This window comes from Phyllostomus discolor, chromosome 3 (assembly GCF_004126475.2).
Source record: "Phyllostomus discolor isolate MPI-MPIP mPhyDis1 chromosome 3, mPhyDis1.pri.v3, whole genome shotgun sequence".
Lineage (NCBI taxonomy): Eukaryota > Metazoa > Chordata > Mammalia > Chiroptera > Phyllostomidae > Phyllostomus > Phyllostomus discolor.
In genome coordinates, this window is record NC_040905.2 from 36794624 (window position 1) to 36807963 (window position 13340).

The window sequence follows — 13340 nt, forward strand, 5'->3', positions numbered from 1 at the left end:
CAACCGCACATTGATGTTTCTTTCTCTCTCTCTCTCTCTCTCTCTCTCTCTCTCTCTCTCTCTCTCTCTCTCTCTCTCTCTCTCTCTCTCTCTCTCCCCCTCTCCCTTCCCTCTCTAAAAATAAATAAATAAAATCTTAAAAAAAATCACTGATGATAAATGCAGCATTACAATGCTATGAACCCCACTTACCTAGAAGAATTTAGTAAATATAATAAAGGTAGTATTTCAAATCAGTGAGGACAGATAGATTTTTCAGTAGATTATGTTGGGAATAGTGGGTGTCCATCTAGGAAAAAATGTACAAACTCCAAAGATTGAAATGTGAAACTGAAAACGTAAGTATTAGAAGAAAATGTAGGAGAATTCTTTTATAAGCTGCATGGGGAATGATAGTTCTTGTCTAACTGATAAAATAACCATAAGCCATGAAAGAATAGATTTGATAACAATGCAGCTATATAAAATCCCTGTTTCTGTAGGGCAGAAACCACCAAAAACAATTCACTAAATTGGAAAATAATTTGCAGCTCATATAACAGACAATTTCCTTACTGTATAAAAAGCTCCTTTGAACTCTTAAGCAGAGACAAAGGGCAAAATATAAGAAGCTCCCACAAAATAGTAAGAAAATGATGAACAATCCAATAGGAAAAAAAATGGGCAAACGTTTATGATGCTAAATCATAAGTTCACAGGAAACTATAAATAAATAGCCTTTAAATGTATAAAAAGACACTTTATTATATGAGAAATGTGAATTAAAACTACACTGAGATTCCATTTTTTTCACAGATCTGTTTTAAGCAAAAGAAAATGGTAAGAATGTCCTGGCCAAGGATCTAAGGCTGCTATGAAATCAAGGAGACACAATTCAGGAGACAGTCTAAGCTGCCGGAGGGAAATGGAACCCTAATGGCAGTGCTGGTGGAGAGGTGGGAGGTAAGAGGTACAACCTCAATGGAGGGCAGTTTGCAGGCACCTCTAAAATTACATGTTTCCTTTTGACCCCTGAATTCTCTTTTTAAAAAAACTTTTCCCCAGCAATTCTCCATCTGGGAATTTATTCTAGAAGTATGGTCACACAAGATTTTTATTGCAGCATTATTTGTGATAGCAAAAAGATTGGAAATTACCTAAATGGTCATCAGTAGGGAACTGATAAATAAACTAGAATTCAATGTAGTTCTAAAAAAGAAGGCAACAAGGGAGAGAAAAACATGTGGGGTGTTTTAAAAAGGGAGAAAATAGAATATATTGTATTTATATATATATATATATATATATATATATATATATAAACTAAACTGTGTGAATGCAAGGAAAATAAATCACCTTAGTTTTCATGGAATGAGAAGTAGGCGAGTGGGTCACAGAGTTGGAGGGAGATTTTGTCACTACAGTTTTGTCCCTTATGTGTTTGGACCATTTGAAGGTTACTAGCTCTTGAAAAAAAATCAGTTCTAGGACATAAATTATGAAGACAGAGTCTTGAAAAAATTGAACGTTAAAATATATTGTTTTAATAAAACATTTTAGTTTCCTTGCTTGAAAAGCAGCATTGCTCTGAGGGGGAAGAAGCAGGCCATTTAGGAGGAGCATGTGTGTTTAATTAAATTGCCCCTTCAGCAATATTAAAAATCAGTCAGTTGTGATTTGGTGTGGAATATATTAAAACCTTATGGGAGACTGAGTTCCCAAGGTTGCTTTGAAGTTCCACCGGGGAAAAGAAGGGGTTAAAGGTGTGGTGCAGGTAAAAGAAGGGTTAAGAGCGTTATGCAAGCTGTTAAGTAAAAAGGAAGTGCATTACAAAATGCTGAGCTCAGGAGTCTGGCTGCCAGCCAAGCCTTTGCTTTCTTCACTACAGCTGAGGGCTTTCGAAGCTTTTCACCAGTGGGTTTGTCTGAACTGTTTAGGAATGCGGCCGCGGCCGCCAGCTGACGTCAGGGCCTCCAGTTCAGCTGCGGGCCAGAGGCTAGGACTGAAAGCGCTGGGAGTCGGGGCGGGCAGGCGTGTGACTGACAGCGCAGGGGCGGGCCCGTGCCGCGGTGTGTGACTGACTGAGTGGAGGTGAAGTAGAACAGCGCGGGGGCTTGGAGTTCCTTAATAAATGCTAAATTCTGATGATAGATTTTTCTTGCAGTAAGGTGAAAGACTTTTTCTCCTGTTTCCAAAAGCCAGGACTCTGTATTGCTTCAGTATAAGTAGTAAGTATAAGCATAAAATTAAACACTTATAACTTACATATCGAAGTGTCAGAGTTCATGGGCCATTTTATTATTTGTTTTTGTTTCTGAGAAAGGAGGAGCAATAAAACTATGGTGATTCTTTGATGGTGGAGGGGCTAGAGAAATGCTTTTGCTGGATGATGATGTTCTTGATTTTTTTTTTTTTTACATAAAGCCCATTTCATTTTCAGAATGGGTACCAGAAAGAAATAGTAAACGCTCTAAAATGCAGTTCTGCAAAACAAAAGATCAAATAGGAGAAATATGTGGAAAACTGCCAGCATTTATACAACTATTACAAACACCTTTGGGTGTGATAACTTTGGGTTATTACAGCTGATACTTAAAAATGTGGGATTTTCCTGGAGACATGTTACAAAGATCATAGTTAGAACTAACCCCTCACCTGCTTACATCCTGTTCTCAGGTTAATTTTTCTTTTAAAAGCATTTGTTTTCTTGACTATTAATCAGATCAGTTTGGTTATATCCAAGATTTTTGTTAACCTTTTGCTTCTTCCTTAATGTGAGTCAGAGTCAGGAATGCAAGTTTGTTAGCTTTCTGTGGAGGGAGACACGTGGAGCAGTGAGAGGTGTGGGTGGTTAGCATGAAGTGCCACACAAGTTTATAAACAGAGATCTGAAAGGAGCCGTTAAACTTTGTGGAAAACTTTGTTACTTGATCGGCCCCATAAATGAAGGCCCTTTCCAGTGGCTACTGAAGTTATCTGGTATAGCCAGTTTAATTGACTCCCTTTGAGAAACTGTTTCAGGGACCCCAAATATATCAGTGTGTTAATAGTGACTTTTGATAGAGGGGAGTTTTAGCCTTTCATGAAAGGAAACTAGTATGCTTCTTTGTCCTTCTTAATGAGAAGCTGCTTCTGTATGATCTGGGTCATTTTCTTGGGCATTGACAGCAGTCACCTTCTGGATTCAGTCAGTATAATTTCATCTGTGAGCAACAGCCCAACTAAGGTGAAGTCACAAAACAAAAAACCAGGACCTTCTTGGGTAAAAGACAACATGGTCAGCACTAAATTCTCAAATGATCAAGTGCTCACATCTAAATTGTCAAGTTACACAGAATTGAAGAGTGTTCTGAGATTTTGAATAATATCATAATGATTTATTTTCTTTTTAAAGCATCAGGCTATACTTTAAACTTTGGCAATAATACACTTCATGTATAAAGAACTAGAAACTATTCTGTTATATTGGATACAAATATTAGGTTATTCCATTTAACACATGTACTATCCAACAGGATTTTTGGTATTTGAACATTGAATTAGGAAAGAGGTTATCAATTCTTGCTTAGTCACCAGCTATGTGACTGTGCAATCACATTTGATTTTGCAGTGTCTTGGTTTCTCCAGGGGAAAAGCTTTTAATTAGTTTCCCCATAATAGGACTCAAGAAGAAAGGCCATTATCAAAACATAAAACTATTCTGAGCAATAGGACAGTTTGGTTGGGCTCCCTAGGAATATGGCAGCAGAACGAATGAAGACCTGGTGTGACTGCTTTCTGGTCTTTCCATACCCCTGCTGTTTAAAACACCCAGGCACTTTTGCTGTGAAGTCCTCATTGGGCTGCCCTGTGTTCTAGCAGAGGAGTTGCAAATGCTTTGAGTATGAATTTAGAATTAGAGTTTCCTTTCTTTGTTTTTACAAAAATAATTATCATTTCTTCTAAGAAAAAAATTTCTTCAAAACATAGAGTAAATGCTTATGATTTGTTGGATGCATTTATTTTTGGACTTTGTAGAAAAAAGTATGACCTAGTTAATCAACTGCTTTTTAAAGATCTGCTTAATACCACCTAAGTCGAGCATAATTTGGGTTATAAAGGATGGGAATATGGCAAAAATTGCCTCCCAACAGTTAATTGATGTTAGTAAAAAAGGGACCCTTTACTTGGAAGTTTTTACCCAAAACTGCAGTGTTCTTGCTGTCCAGAAGTACTATGAAATGTTTTAGGAAGTGCCAACTTTGTCTTTATTAAGAATCCTTTAAAATTTCGTTTGTCTATTTAATCCATGTTTTAAAGTATATCTACAAATACTTTTCCATTTGTAATTACTGTGTATTCAAAAAAATTAACTGAAGACGTTGTAGCAGACAGTACCAAATAACCTCAAATAACACTGAATTGATTTAATTCAAACCCACAAGGACCAAAAAAAAGCTTGTGAGCCCCGTAGCTTACCCCTAGTACATCTTTAGTTTCTATTAGATGGTTTGAAATTTTGAGCAAAGCCATAGATACTTTGTTTCCAGTGACTGTTTGGGATTTTGAGACTGGGCCCCCTATATTTAGACCTCATGATTGAGAGAAAAAAACCTCATAAAAGAAAGTTGAGATGCTTTTCATGCTGTGATAGAACTCTTGGGAAGGTCAGAATTGAAATTATCATACTTTAGATTCGATACTGTCTTTATTTCAAATGGGTGGGACAAAAAGCAGCTTCCTTGGTTTGATCCTGTGAAGGCTGACAACTCAGGCATAGGCATAATAATGTATCCTTTTAGTATATTTCAGAACTTTAACTTAGACTCTTTCCTCTTCTGTTTCCGTGTGTATCAGGAATTAGTTATGTGAAGGCTTACCTTATTTGGAGCAGCTGGCAGCAAGTTTGTATCTTAGTTCTGGTTAGTGTTTGAACTATTTGCATATTCCTTTTATAGGCTACTTTTTGGCTTCTGTGGAGAAGAAATTGAAGAGATCAAGTTCAGCAGTGAAAGCAGATGGTCAAAACTCGGAAAGGCAAATTGTATTCAGTTTTCAAACTCTTCTGCTAATCTGTTTTGGTTTCTAAGAGCACTGCTAAAGAATCTGTGCATTCTTAGAACTGTTCATCTTAAATATTAATTTGAGTTAGTGTATTGTGGACTTCCTCTCATTGGAAGCTGATTTCTTGTGTTGCTTTCCATTTTATGGTTGAAGTTTATCATTAAAATTTGTTTTCCCATCCATTCATTATTTTCTCAGATATTTTCAGAATACCCACTGTGTGTCAAACTTTTAAATGTCAGGTGCTAGGTACATTCTGCTGAATAAAAACAGCTTTCTTGCTTCATAGAGCTTACGGTCTACTGGAAATTAGAGATAATAAAGTATGTCTGGAGGAAGTTCCTGAGAAGAAGGATATGATATGTACAAGTAACTAAAAGGAACTCAGCATGGGTGGTGAAGAAGAGGTAGGTCAGGGTAGAGGAATGCCAGATGGGGTAGGAAAAATGGGCTGGACAAGATTCTGTAAGGCATTTCTAGGGCGTGGCTAAGGAATTGGCTTTTTCTCCGAGTGTAGTGGCAAGCCACCTTCCAGCTGCTGTGGGGAGAATTAGGTTGGTGAGGGGCACACATAGAAACATGGAAGGTGATTGCAGTGGTTCAGGCAATATTAGCTTGGACTAGTGTGGGGCAGTGGAGATGGAAGAAGTGGACAAATAAACAGGGTTTAGTGATGGAATTAGATGAGGTGTGGGTGAAGAAGAGGAAAGAATCAAAAGTGACCGCAGGTTTCTGCTTTAAACAGCTGGGCACTGTTTACTGGAGGGGCTTTAAAGTATGACAAATCGGGAGTTTGGTTTTGGACCTAAGTTGTAGCAATTCAGCAGAGAGGTCAGGTAAGGTAAGTAGAGTGGCTGGAATCTTGTATTTTCTTTTGCTCTATAGAATTAGTTATGCTATAAAAAATTGAAGATGAAAGATTTTAACTGCTACTTGTTGTGTTTCTTAGTATCTCAGACTGAATTACTTTATAGTAGGAGACTTTTATCCCCTTTGTAGAAGCAGAAATATCTTCTAGAAGTTGTAAACACAATAGACTGCCCCCAAACTGAGGAGCTCAGCAGGAGAGAAATTTGTGCTCATTAAATATGATTGGGGGGGGTAAATAAAATGAAGACTATGTATGTTTCAGAGGAGTGAGTGCTCTTCTGATAGTTGATTTTTAAGTATTTCTTTGCTTACTTTTTGGATTCTTTCCCCTGAGTGATGTTAGGCATCTTAAAGAAAAATACATAATAAAATAAAATAAAGTAGAAGTAGAAAGTAAAGATTATACATATTTGCCTACCAGGTGACTAGTTTATGAAAATTAGAAATACTGTAAAATTGTGTTTTTGGAATAGTGTTAAAATCAGGACATTGTTCCAAACTTGGTACATTTCTATATTGGCTGGCTAGAAGGTTGGAAAGTTGATGTTTTATGATGTTATATTTTGTTTCTGCAGATGATATCAAGGACCTGCCTTGACTTGCTTTACTGGTACTGGTGTCCAGGCATTCTCAAATGATATTCCTTAACACTAGTTATAAATTTATAATAGAGTTACTTAATAAATTGGTGACTTTGTGGAACACAAATAATGCTTTACTTGGCACTTTTCTCTAAGAAGCTGAGATACATGATTAGACTAAATTGGATAGGAAATCCTGGGTTTAGTTCAAGACAAGACTTTCCTGAAGCTGGGTATCTGCCAGATAGGACCATAGGATAATAGAACCAAAGACCTCTAGTAATGGAGACAGAAGTGACTCAAATAATAGGGAGTACAGCAAAAGTTGAAGAGTAGGTGCCTTATGCTGTGCTGATCACTTTCTCAGCATTATTTTATTTAAACATTAATTTTTACAAGAAGGCTGCGGAGTAGATGATATTTGAACGTTCACTTTGTAAATGAGGAAACTAGGTTGCAGGTGCTTACTACTTGTTCCAGGATAGAGAGCCAACAAATGCCAGAGTTGGGGCTTCCACCTAGGTTTGACTGGCTTCAAAGCCAATGCTTTCAGTCACTGTTCTCTGTGGCTGGAACACAGAGCCAACACGTTTTGTATTCCTGCAGGCCGTTCTGGAGTTACAGAGAAGTCAGTGTGGTGGAGTTCAAATAGGCTTTTGCTTGTTACTTTAGAAGCTGAAGTGTATGAAGTTGTAGTCTATAAGGTAATTTAGAGGTACTTAGTGTGTTTGAAGACAGTGTTACATAAGAATGTGTTTGTGTATTGGGATGGATATGAGATGACAACTGGAATTAACCACATAAAGGTTCTGAGCCCCATTTCTCTACAACTGAGAACTTCAAGGGCAAAAGCCTTTATAAAACATTTACCAATGAAAGGTAATGGGAGCCTAAGTTATTCAAGATAAGCTTATCAGGGCTTGGAATACTAGCAATCTGATTTTACTGTAAAACCAAAAGCACAGATCATAATCTTAAGTCTAACCTTCTTACATGTGGGTTGGGTAGAGAACTATGCAGATCCTAGGAATCACTGGGACTAAAAAAGGGCAGATGGAAGTAGGCTCTCTACACAGGAGCTTGTACAACAAAAGGCATTCGTTCCTGTGTTGCTCAGTGGGTCTAAATGCTGGGAAGGAATAGAGAGAAAGGAAGTTGAAAGGCTTGGTTCTCACAGTGCTGTTCTGTGTGATGATACCTCATGGAGACCGTCTTTTTTTTATTATTTATTTTTAGAGAGGGAAGAGAGGGAGATAGAGAGAGAAACATCAATGTGCAATGTGCGGTTGCTGGGGGTTATGGCCTGCAACCCAGGCATGTACCCTGGCTGGGAATCGAACCTGCGACACTTTGGTTCGCAGCCCGCGCTCAGTCCACTGACCTATGCCAGCCAGGACTGAGACCGTGTTAAGATGAGTCAATTCCGGTTACCTTTGGGATTTCCCTACTAGTGAAACTTGTCTTCACAGAGCTTCATCTCCCCTCTCCCCATACCCCCAGAAACTATGAAACTATTGAAAATTTTAGTAAGAATTTTAGATATTCTAGTAGGGATTTCCTGGATCCATAGCCTGTGATAACATACTGCTTTTGATCTTCCTTCTAGCTGATTATATACCTGTCAGAGCTTAAACACCTTTGATCTCCTGGGGCTTTGGTAGCATCCTGCTTCTAGATTGTCTCAGAAGTGATGAGTGTGCAGCAGGTAAGCCTTTCAGCCAGCTGATTAGGACCTCATGTCAAGGACATTAATCGAGGGTTTGATCTCTCTAGTCTGTCCCAATGGAAGTGATTTAGTTTAGGTCTGCCACCTCCTTTGGCTTCAGGTAGTCCACAGCCCTAGCCTGCTAACTTGCCAGCTCTATCACCTTTGGATTGCAAAACAATTACTTGAAAAGATTAATGGACAATAATAGGTTACTAAGACTAGAAAAACACAAAGCCCATGTGAAAAAACGAGTTAAAGGAAGTGAACATGTGAAGAGAAGGAAGGAGAAGGATGGACAGAACGAGTCAGATAGTGTATACCTCGGTTAGCATCTGCTCGTGGATTAGGTGACATTAGGACGGACTGCAGTTGTAACACGAAAAAGTCTCAGTTCACAAAGTACACATTGCCTGTCTCTGCTAGAGGGTTCTGCCTCACTAAATGCTGACAAAGTTATTCAAGTTCAGTTTTAAAAGTGCACTTTTTTTTAGTGTAAATAGATCCAAGTTCCCAAAGAAGCCTTTTCCTGAAAGCTGTATGTTCTTTCTTAAGAATGTTTTTTTCAGATATTGTTAGAGGACACAGGTTCGGAATTGTAGAACACAAGAGCAGGAAAGGTTGTCTGAGAGGCTGTGACTATACTATATGCGTAGAGTTTGAGGATAAACAGCAAAACTAACCCCCAAAAGTTCATGTTTAGCACATGCTTTTCCTAGTGTTCTGGGTTGTTAACAATATGAGTAATTAGATCCTTCTTAAGAATGTACTTTTTAATTTACACAAGTAGGGAGAATCTGTGTTTTGAAATATGTACTAGAGAGGAATGTCTTTTCTCTACTTGAGGAACTGGTATACTCAGAATTTTGGAGAACAAGTAGATTGTTGGTCTGTGAAATTTTGAAGCAGATTGTACTTACCAGTTTTTCTACATAAGCAAATTATGTGATTTTTCCTTAAAGTCCTCCTCCTTAGATGAGGCACTAAGGAAGACACTTGAACCTATCTAAAAACCATTGAGGAAACCATTGAGGATTCTACAGAAAGGTAGAGTTCTACAATTGGAAGTTATTTTAGATGTAATGTAATCGTTCTATCAATGTACAAATGAGAAAACTGAGGCAATAAGAAATTAAGTGGTTTGCAGAGAGCTACATATCCAGTGTTCAAAGAATCAGAACCAGGGCACCAGGCTCTTGACTTCCAATTCAGTTCTGTTATCAGCATTAATAAGGTGCCTTGAACATGGATGACACTAAAGGAATAGGAAATGACAACTGCTTTGTTCATGGGATTCCTAAGACCTATTTAGGGGTTTTGAGAGTCTCAATTTTTTTTCTTAAGATTTTATATTTTTATTTTTAGAGAGTAGAAGGGAGGGAGAAAGAGAGGCAGAGAAACATCAACATGTGGGTGCCTCTCGAGCGGCCCCTAACGGGGAACTGGCCTGCAACCCAGGCATGTGCCCTGACTGGGAATTGAATTGGTGACTCTTGGGTTCACAGGCTGGCACTCAAACCACTGAGCCACACCAGCCAGGGCTGAAAGTCTCAATAATTTTAACACAAAGGATTTGATGCCAGACTAGTCTGTTATTTTTATTTAAATGAAATCTAGTGTCTAGCTTGGTGAGTGTAGGGAGTGGTATGAATGGTGATAGGGGTGGTATACTGCAAGGACAGAGACAAAGTGGTGACCTGTAAGATGCTCCTTTAAATTGTTCAGTGCATGGATATAGTGGTGTTATTAGAGAAATAATATTTGATTTACTAAGGCACTCTACTTCTCACATCCATCAGCTCCTGTTTATGATTTAGTTGGGTTAGTTTCCAAGCAGAATGAACTCCCCCCACCCCCCCCCAAGAAAAGCCAGTGTGGCTTACAGAATGGAGTTGAGTTCCTTGCCCTTCCTTCATAGTTAATACTATCAGTGGGCCTGGACGTCTGCAGGCACTCATTAGGTTTAAGTAACCAGTAGTTTGCAAAGATTGAAAGATATATTCTATGATTATCTTTTGGTTGTATTAGTTTCAATGCTAATCACATCTGTTCTAGTTCCCATGAACCTGTGCTGGTCTCTGGGCTCACTGTTGTTGATTTTCTATTTCATTTGTACTTAAGGCTACAACACACGTGGCTATTTACATTTAAATTAATTAAAATTAGATAGCATTGTAAGTTCAGTTCCTCAGTTATACATTCTAGGTGCTCAATAACCACATGTGACTAGTGGATACTGTATTGAACAGCTTGGGTGTAGAAAGCTTCCATCACTGATCACTGTAGCAAGTTATATTTTACAGCTCTGGTCTAGTGTTTTATTCTGCATGTACACAGTGCAGGTTTCTCTGAAGGCCTCTCAGGATGACATTAGTATAGTGTGGTTGCATTCATCACAGAAGAGGATATGCAACAGGTAGTTGTGTCAGATGAAATGGAAAGTATTAAGCTGTAAAGTCTGTACAATTATTTTTATGGTATGTAGGAACTGCATACATCTGTAGTGTTAATTTGTAGTAGTAATCTTTAAATTTTGTCATCTTCACTTGGAAGGCAATACACTAAACTGATTTATGAAGAACTAGAAAGTGACCATACAAAGAAGCCAACACATGCTTTAGAGATCAGCAGATTGTCTAGTGGCACTGTAATATTAAGTTATAGACCATGTTAAAGACAAAATGATACTAGTGATTCAGCTTCTTACAGTAAATCTAAAAATTATGACAATATTATAGACATTTCACTTGCTCCTGCACTGGTAAGTGACACATGTAATATCAGGTGGAAAGAAAGATCACTTACAATTATGTTTTAAAGTTTTTTTATGGTGAAGTTTCTAGTATTTTTACCAAAATACATAATTTTGTCTGGTTTCAGAGAGAGTTGAGGCATGGCATTGTACATTATCCATGTTATACATTGCAGTAGAATTGAGGCTACTGGTGACGGGGTGGGCTGTGTGTGTGGAGGTACGCATTGGAGAATCTGACTTGGTCACTGATTACTAAGAAGCAATTACAGAATGCATTTGCGCTAGTTTCTTACCTTATGAATACAAAGAAGTGCCTGAGGCAGCCTTTGGTTAGTGAAGAATACAAGTAAAATCTTCAGCAAGTGATACTGCTACAAATTTGATGGCACCACCCAGATGATGTTTCACTCTGTTGATTCCAACCGTACATTCCCCTGTCAGTAGGATGGTTATCTATGCATTCAGCACTGTACAAACTGTACAAGCCAGTGAGCCTTCTGCCCAGAACCATAAAATGGAAGCAAGAATGTTAGAAATAAAAAATATTTCATGTTTGAAAGTTCAGTTTTTTGTTTCATGAAAGTTCTCCCCTAGTGTAATACTGAATTTTGAAACTGGCTGACATTTTACCCTTCAAAATCCATGAACCTTTACTCCTTCACCACTCCCAACTCTCTGTCCCCCCAAAATGAGCCGCTTTTCTTCTGTTTCCTTAGTACTTTGCTTATTATGCCTTTGTTACCATTAGTTCTTTCTGCCTTCATTATTTCTGATGATGGCAACTTTTTGAAGAAAGCAGAGTACCTATGCATAATCTCAAGAATATAGTTTTCGAAGAAGAGAAAGGTCATGAGGAAAGGGTAATTAAAATTTGCTATGTAGGCTCGGACAGAAGACATAGGACTGTGGTTGAAAATTAGAAAGAGGTGAACTTTAATATAAGGACTACCTTTTCCCATCTTTCTCAGAATAAAAGGAAATGCTTAAGTGTTTGAATTGAAGCTAGATAGCTACTTATACCAGAGATGATGATGTTACAGGGATTAAGATAGAAAGCAGAAGACTTGATTAGGTCATTTTTTGGTAATTACTAGCTCTGAGAGAATTGTGTTTACTAGGAACTTCAGGACAAACCTAAGGGAGAACATAAAGATGTTGAGAATGTCTTCTGGGGTAGGGGATAGAGAAGGAGCCAGGACTCGGGCCCAGGTCTTTCCCAGAAAAACCAAACCTTTCTCCTCAGGTACTTTAAGGTCCATTTCAACTCACTGTCATTCTCAGGATCTTGGTACCCTCAAAGAGCAAACCTCGCCTTTGGGTTTGTCCTAGCGCTGGTACCAATGGCACATTTATGCTTTTGGACCACTTTTGTTGGGGAGATAACATAACATCATGGATTTTATAGTCATTCAGCCTGGGATTGAATCTTGACTCTTCTATGCAACTTCCAGCAAGTTAATTAAATTCCCATCTATGCCTCAGTTTTCTCATCTGTAAATATGAAGGAACACTACCTGGGAATAATTGCCATATTTTGTCAAAACCAACAACATTGATTGTACCACTAAGAAACAAAAATACACTGTCCATTTAACTATTGTACATTGTATTATTGATACATCCCAGAGAGGTTAAAATAGAGAAAAACTTGCCTCTTTGGATTGTTGTGAGTATAGTTGGCTTTCCATACACGTGGGTCTGTGTCCATGGGTTCAACCAACTGTGGATCTAAAGTAGCATTTGAAAAAAAGGAAGTTAGGTTTGCTGTTGATGTGTATCTGTTTAATCAGGTAGGCCTACACTGGTTGCTTCTGTGGTGAACATGTTCAGATTTTTTATCTTGTCATTCCCTAAACAATACAGTATAACAACTATTTATATAGAATGTACATTATATTAGGTATTACAAATAGTGTAGAGATGATTTACAGTACAGTGGAACATTGATGTCTGAACTTAATTCATTCTGGAAAACCGAGAAGCAGCTTGAAAATCCAGTCTACTTTGTCACCTGAGAGACAGACACATGACTGATCATATAGGTATGAGCATGAAAGGGTTGCTGGGTAGAGAATCTAGATCCGAAGTTTTATTAGACAGTTGAGGCATTTTTCCACAAACAACATGGTTGAAAACCAAATTGTTTGAAAACCGAGATTTGACTGTACGTGGGAGGATGTGTGTAGATTATATACAAATATTATGCCATTTTATACAAGGGACTACAGCATGCTTAGATTTTGGCATCTACAGAGGGTCTTGGAACCAGTCCCCTGCAGATGCCAAGGGACAACTGTAAGTTGGTATTTGAAAAGCACTCACACTACTGTCTGATATAAAATAAGTGATCTAGCTGTTAGGTGGTGTTTACTTTGAATCTGTCCTAGAGCAGTTGATTTAGTCATCT

At 38.1% G+C, this 13340-nt stretch overlaps 1 protein-coding gene and 1 long non-coding RNA gene across 2 annotated transcripts in view; both read left to right on the top strand.

The window, feature by feature from the left end:
* Window positions 1–13340, top strand: part of ZSWIM6 (zinc finger SWIM-type containing 6) — a 186175-nt gene that overhangs the window by 67383 nt on the left and 105452 nt on the right. The gene's annotated exons all lie outside the window — the stretch shown is intronic.
* Window positions 1284–10587, top strand: LOC118499447. Its single transcript, XR_004901931.1, has 2 exons — window positions 1284–7683; window positions 7875–10587. It is a non-coding gene; the product is annotated as an uncharacterized LOC118499447 (long non-coding RNA).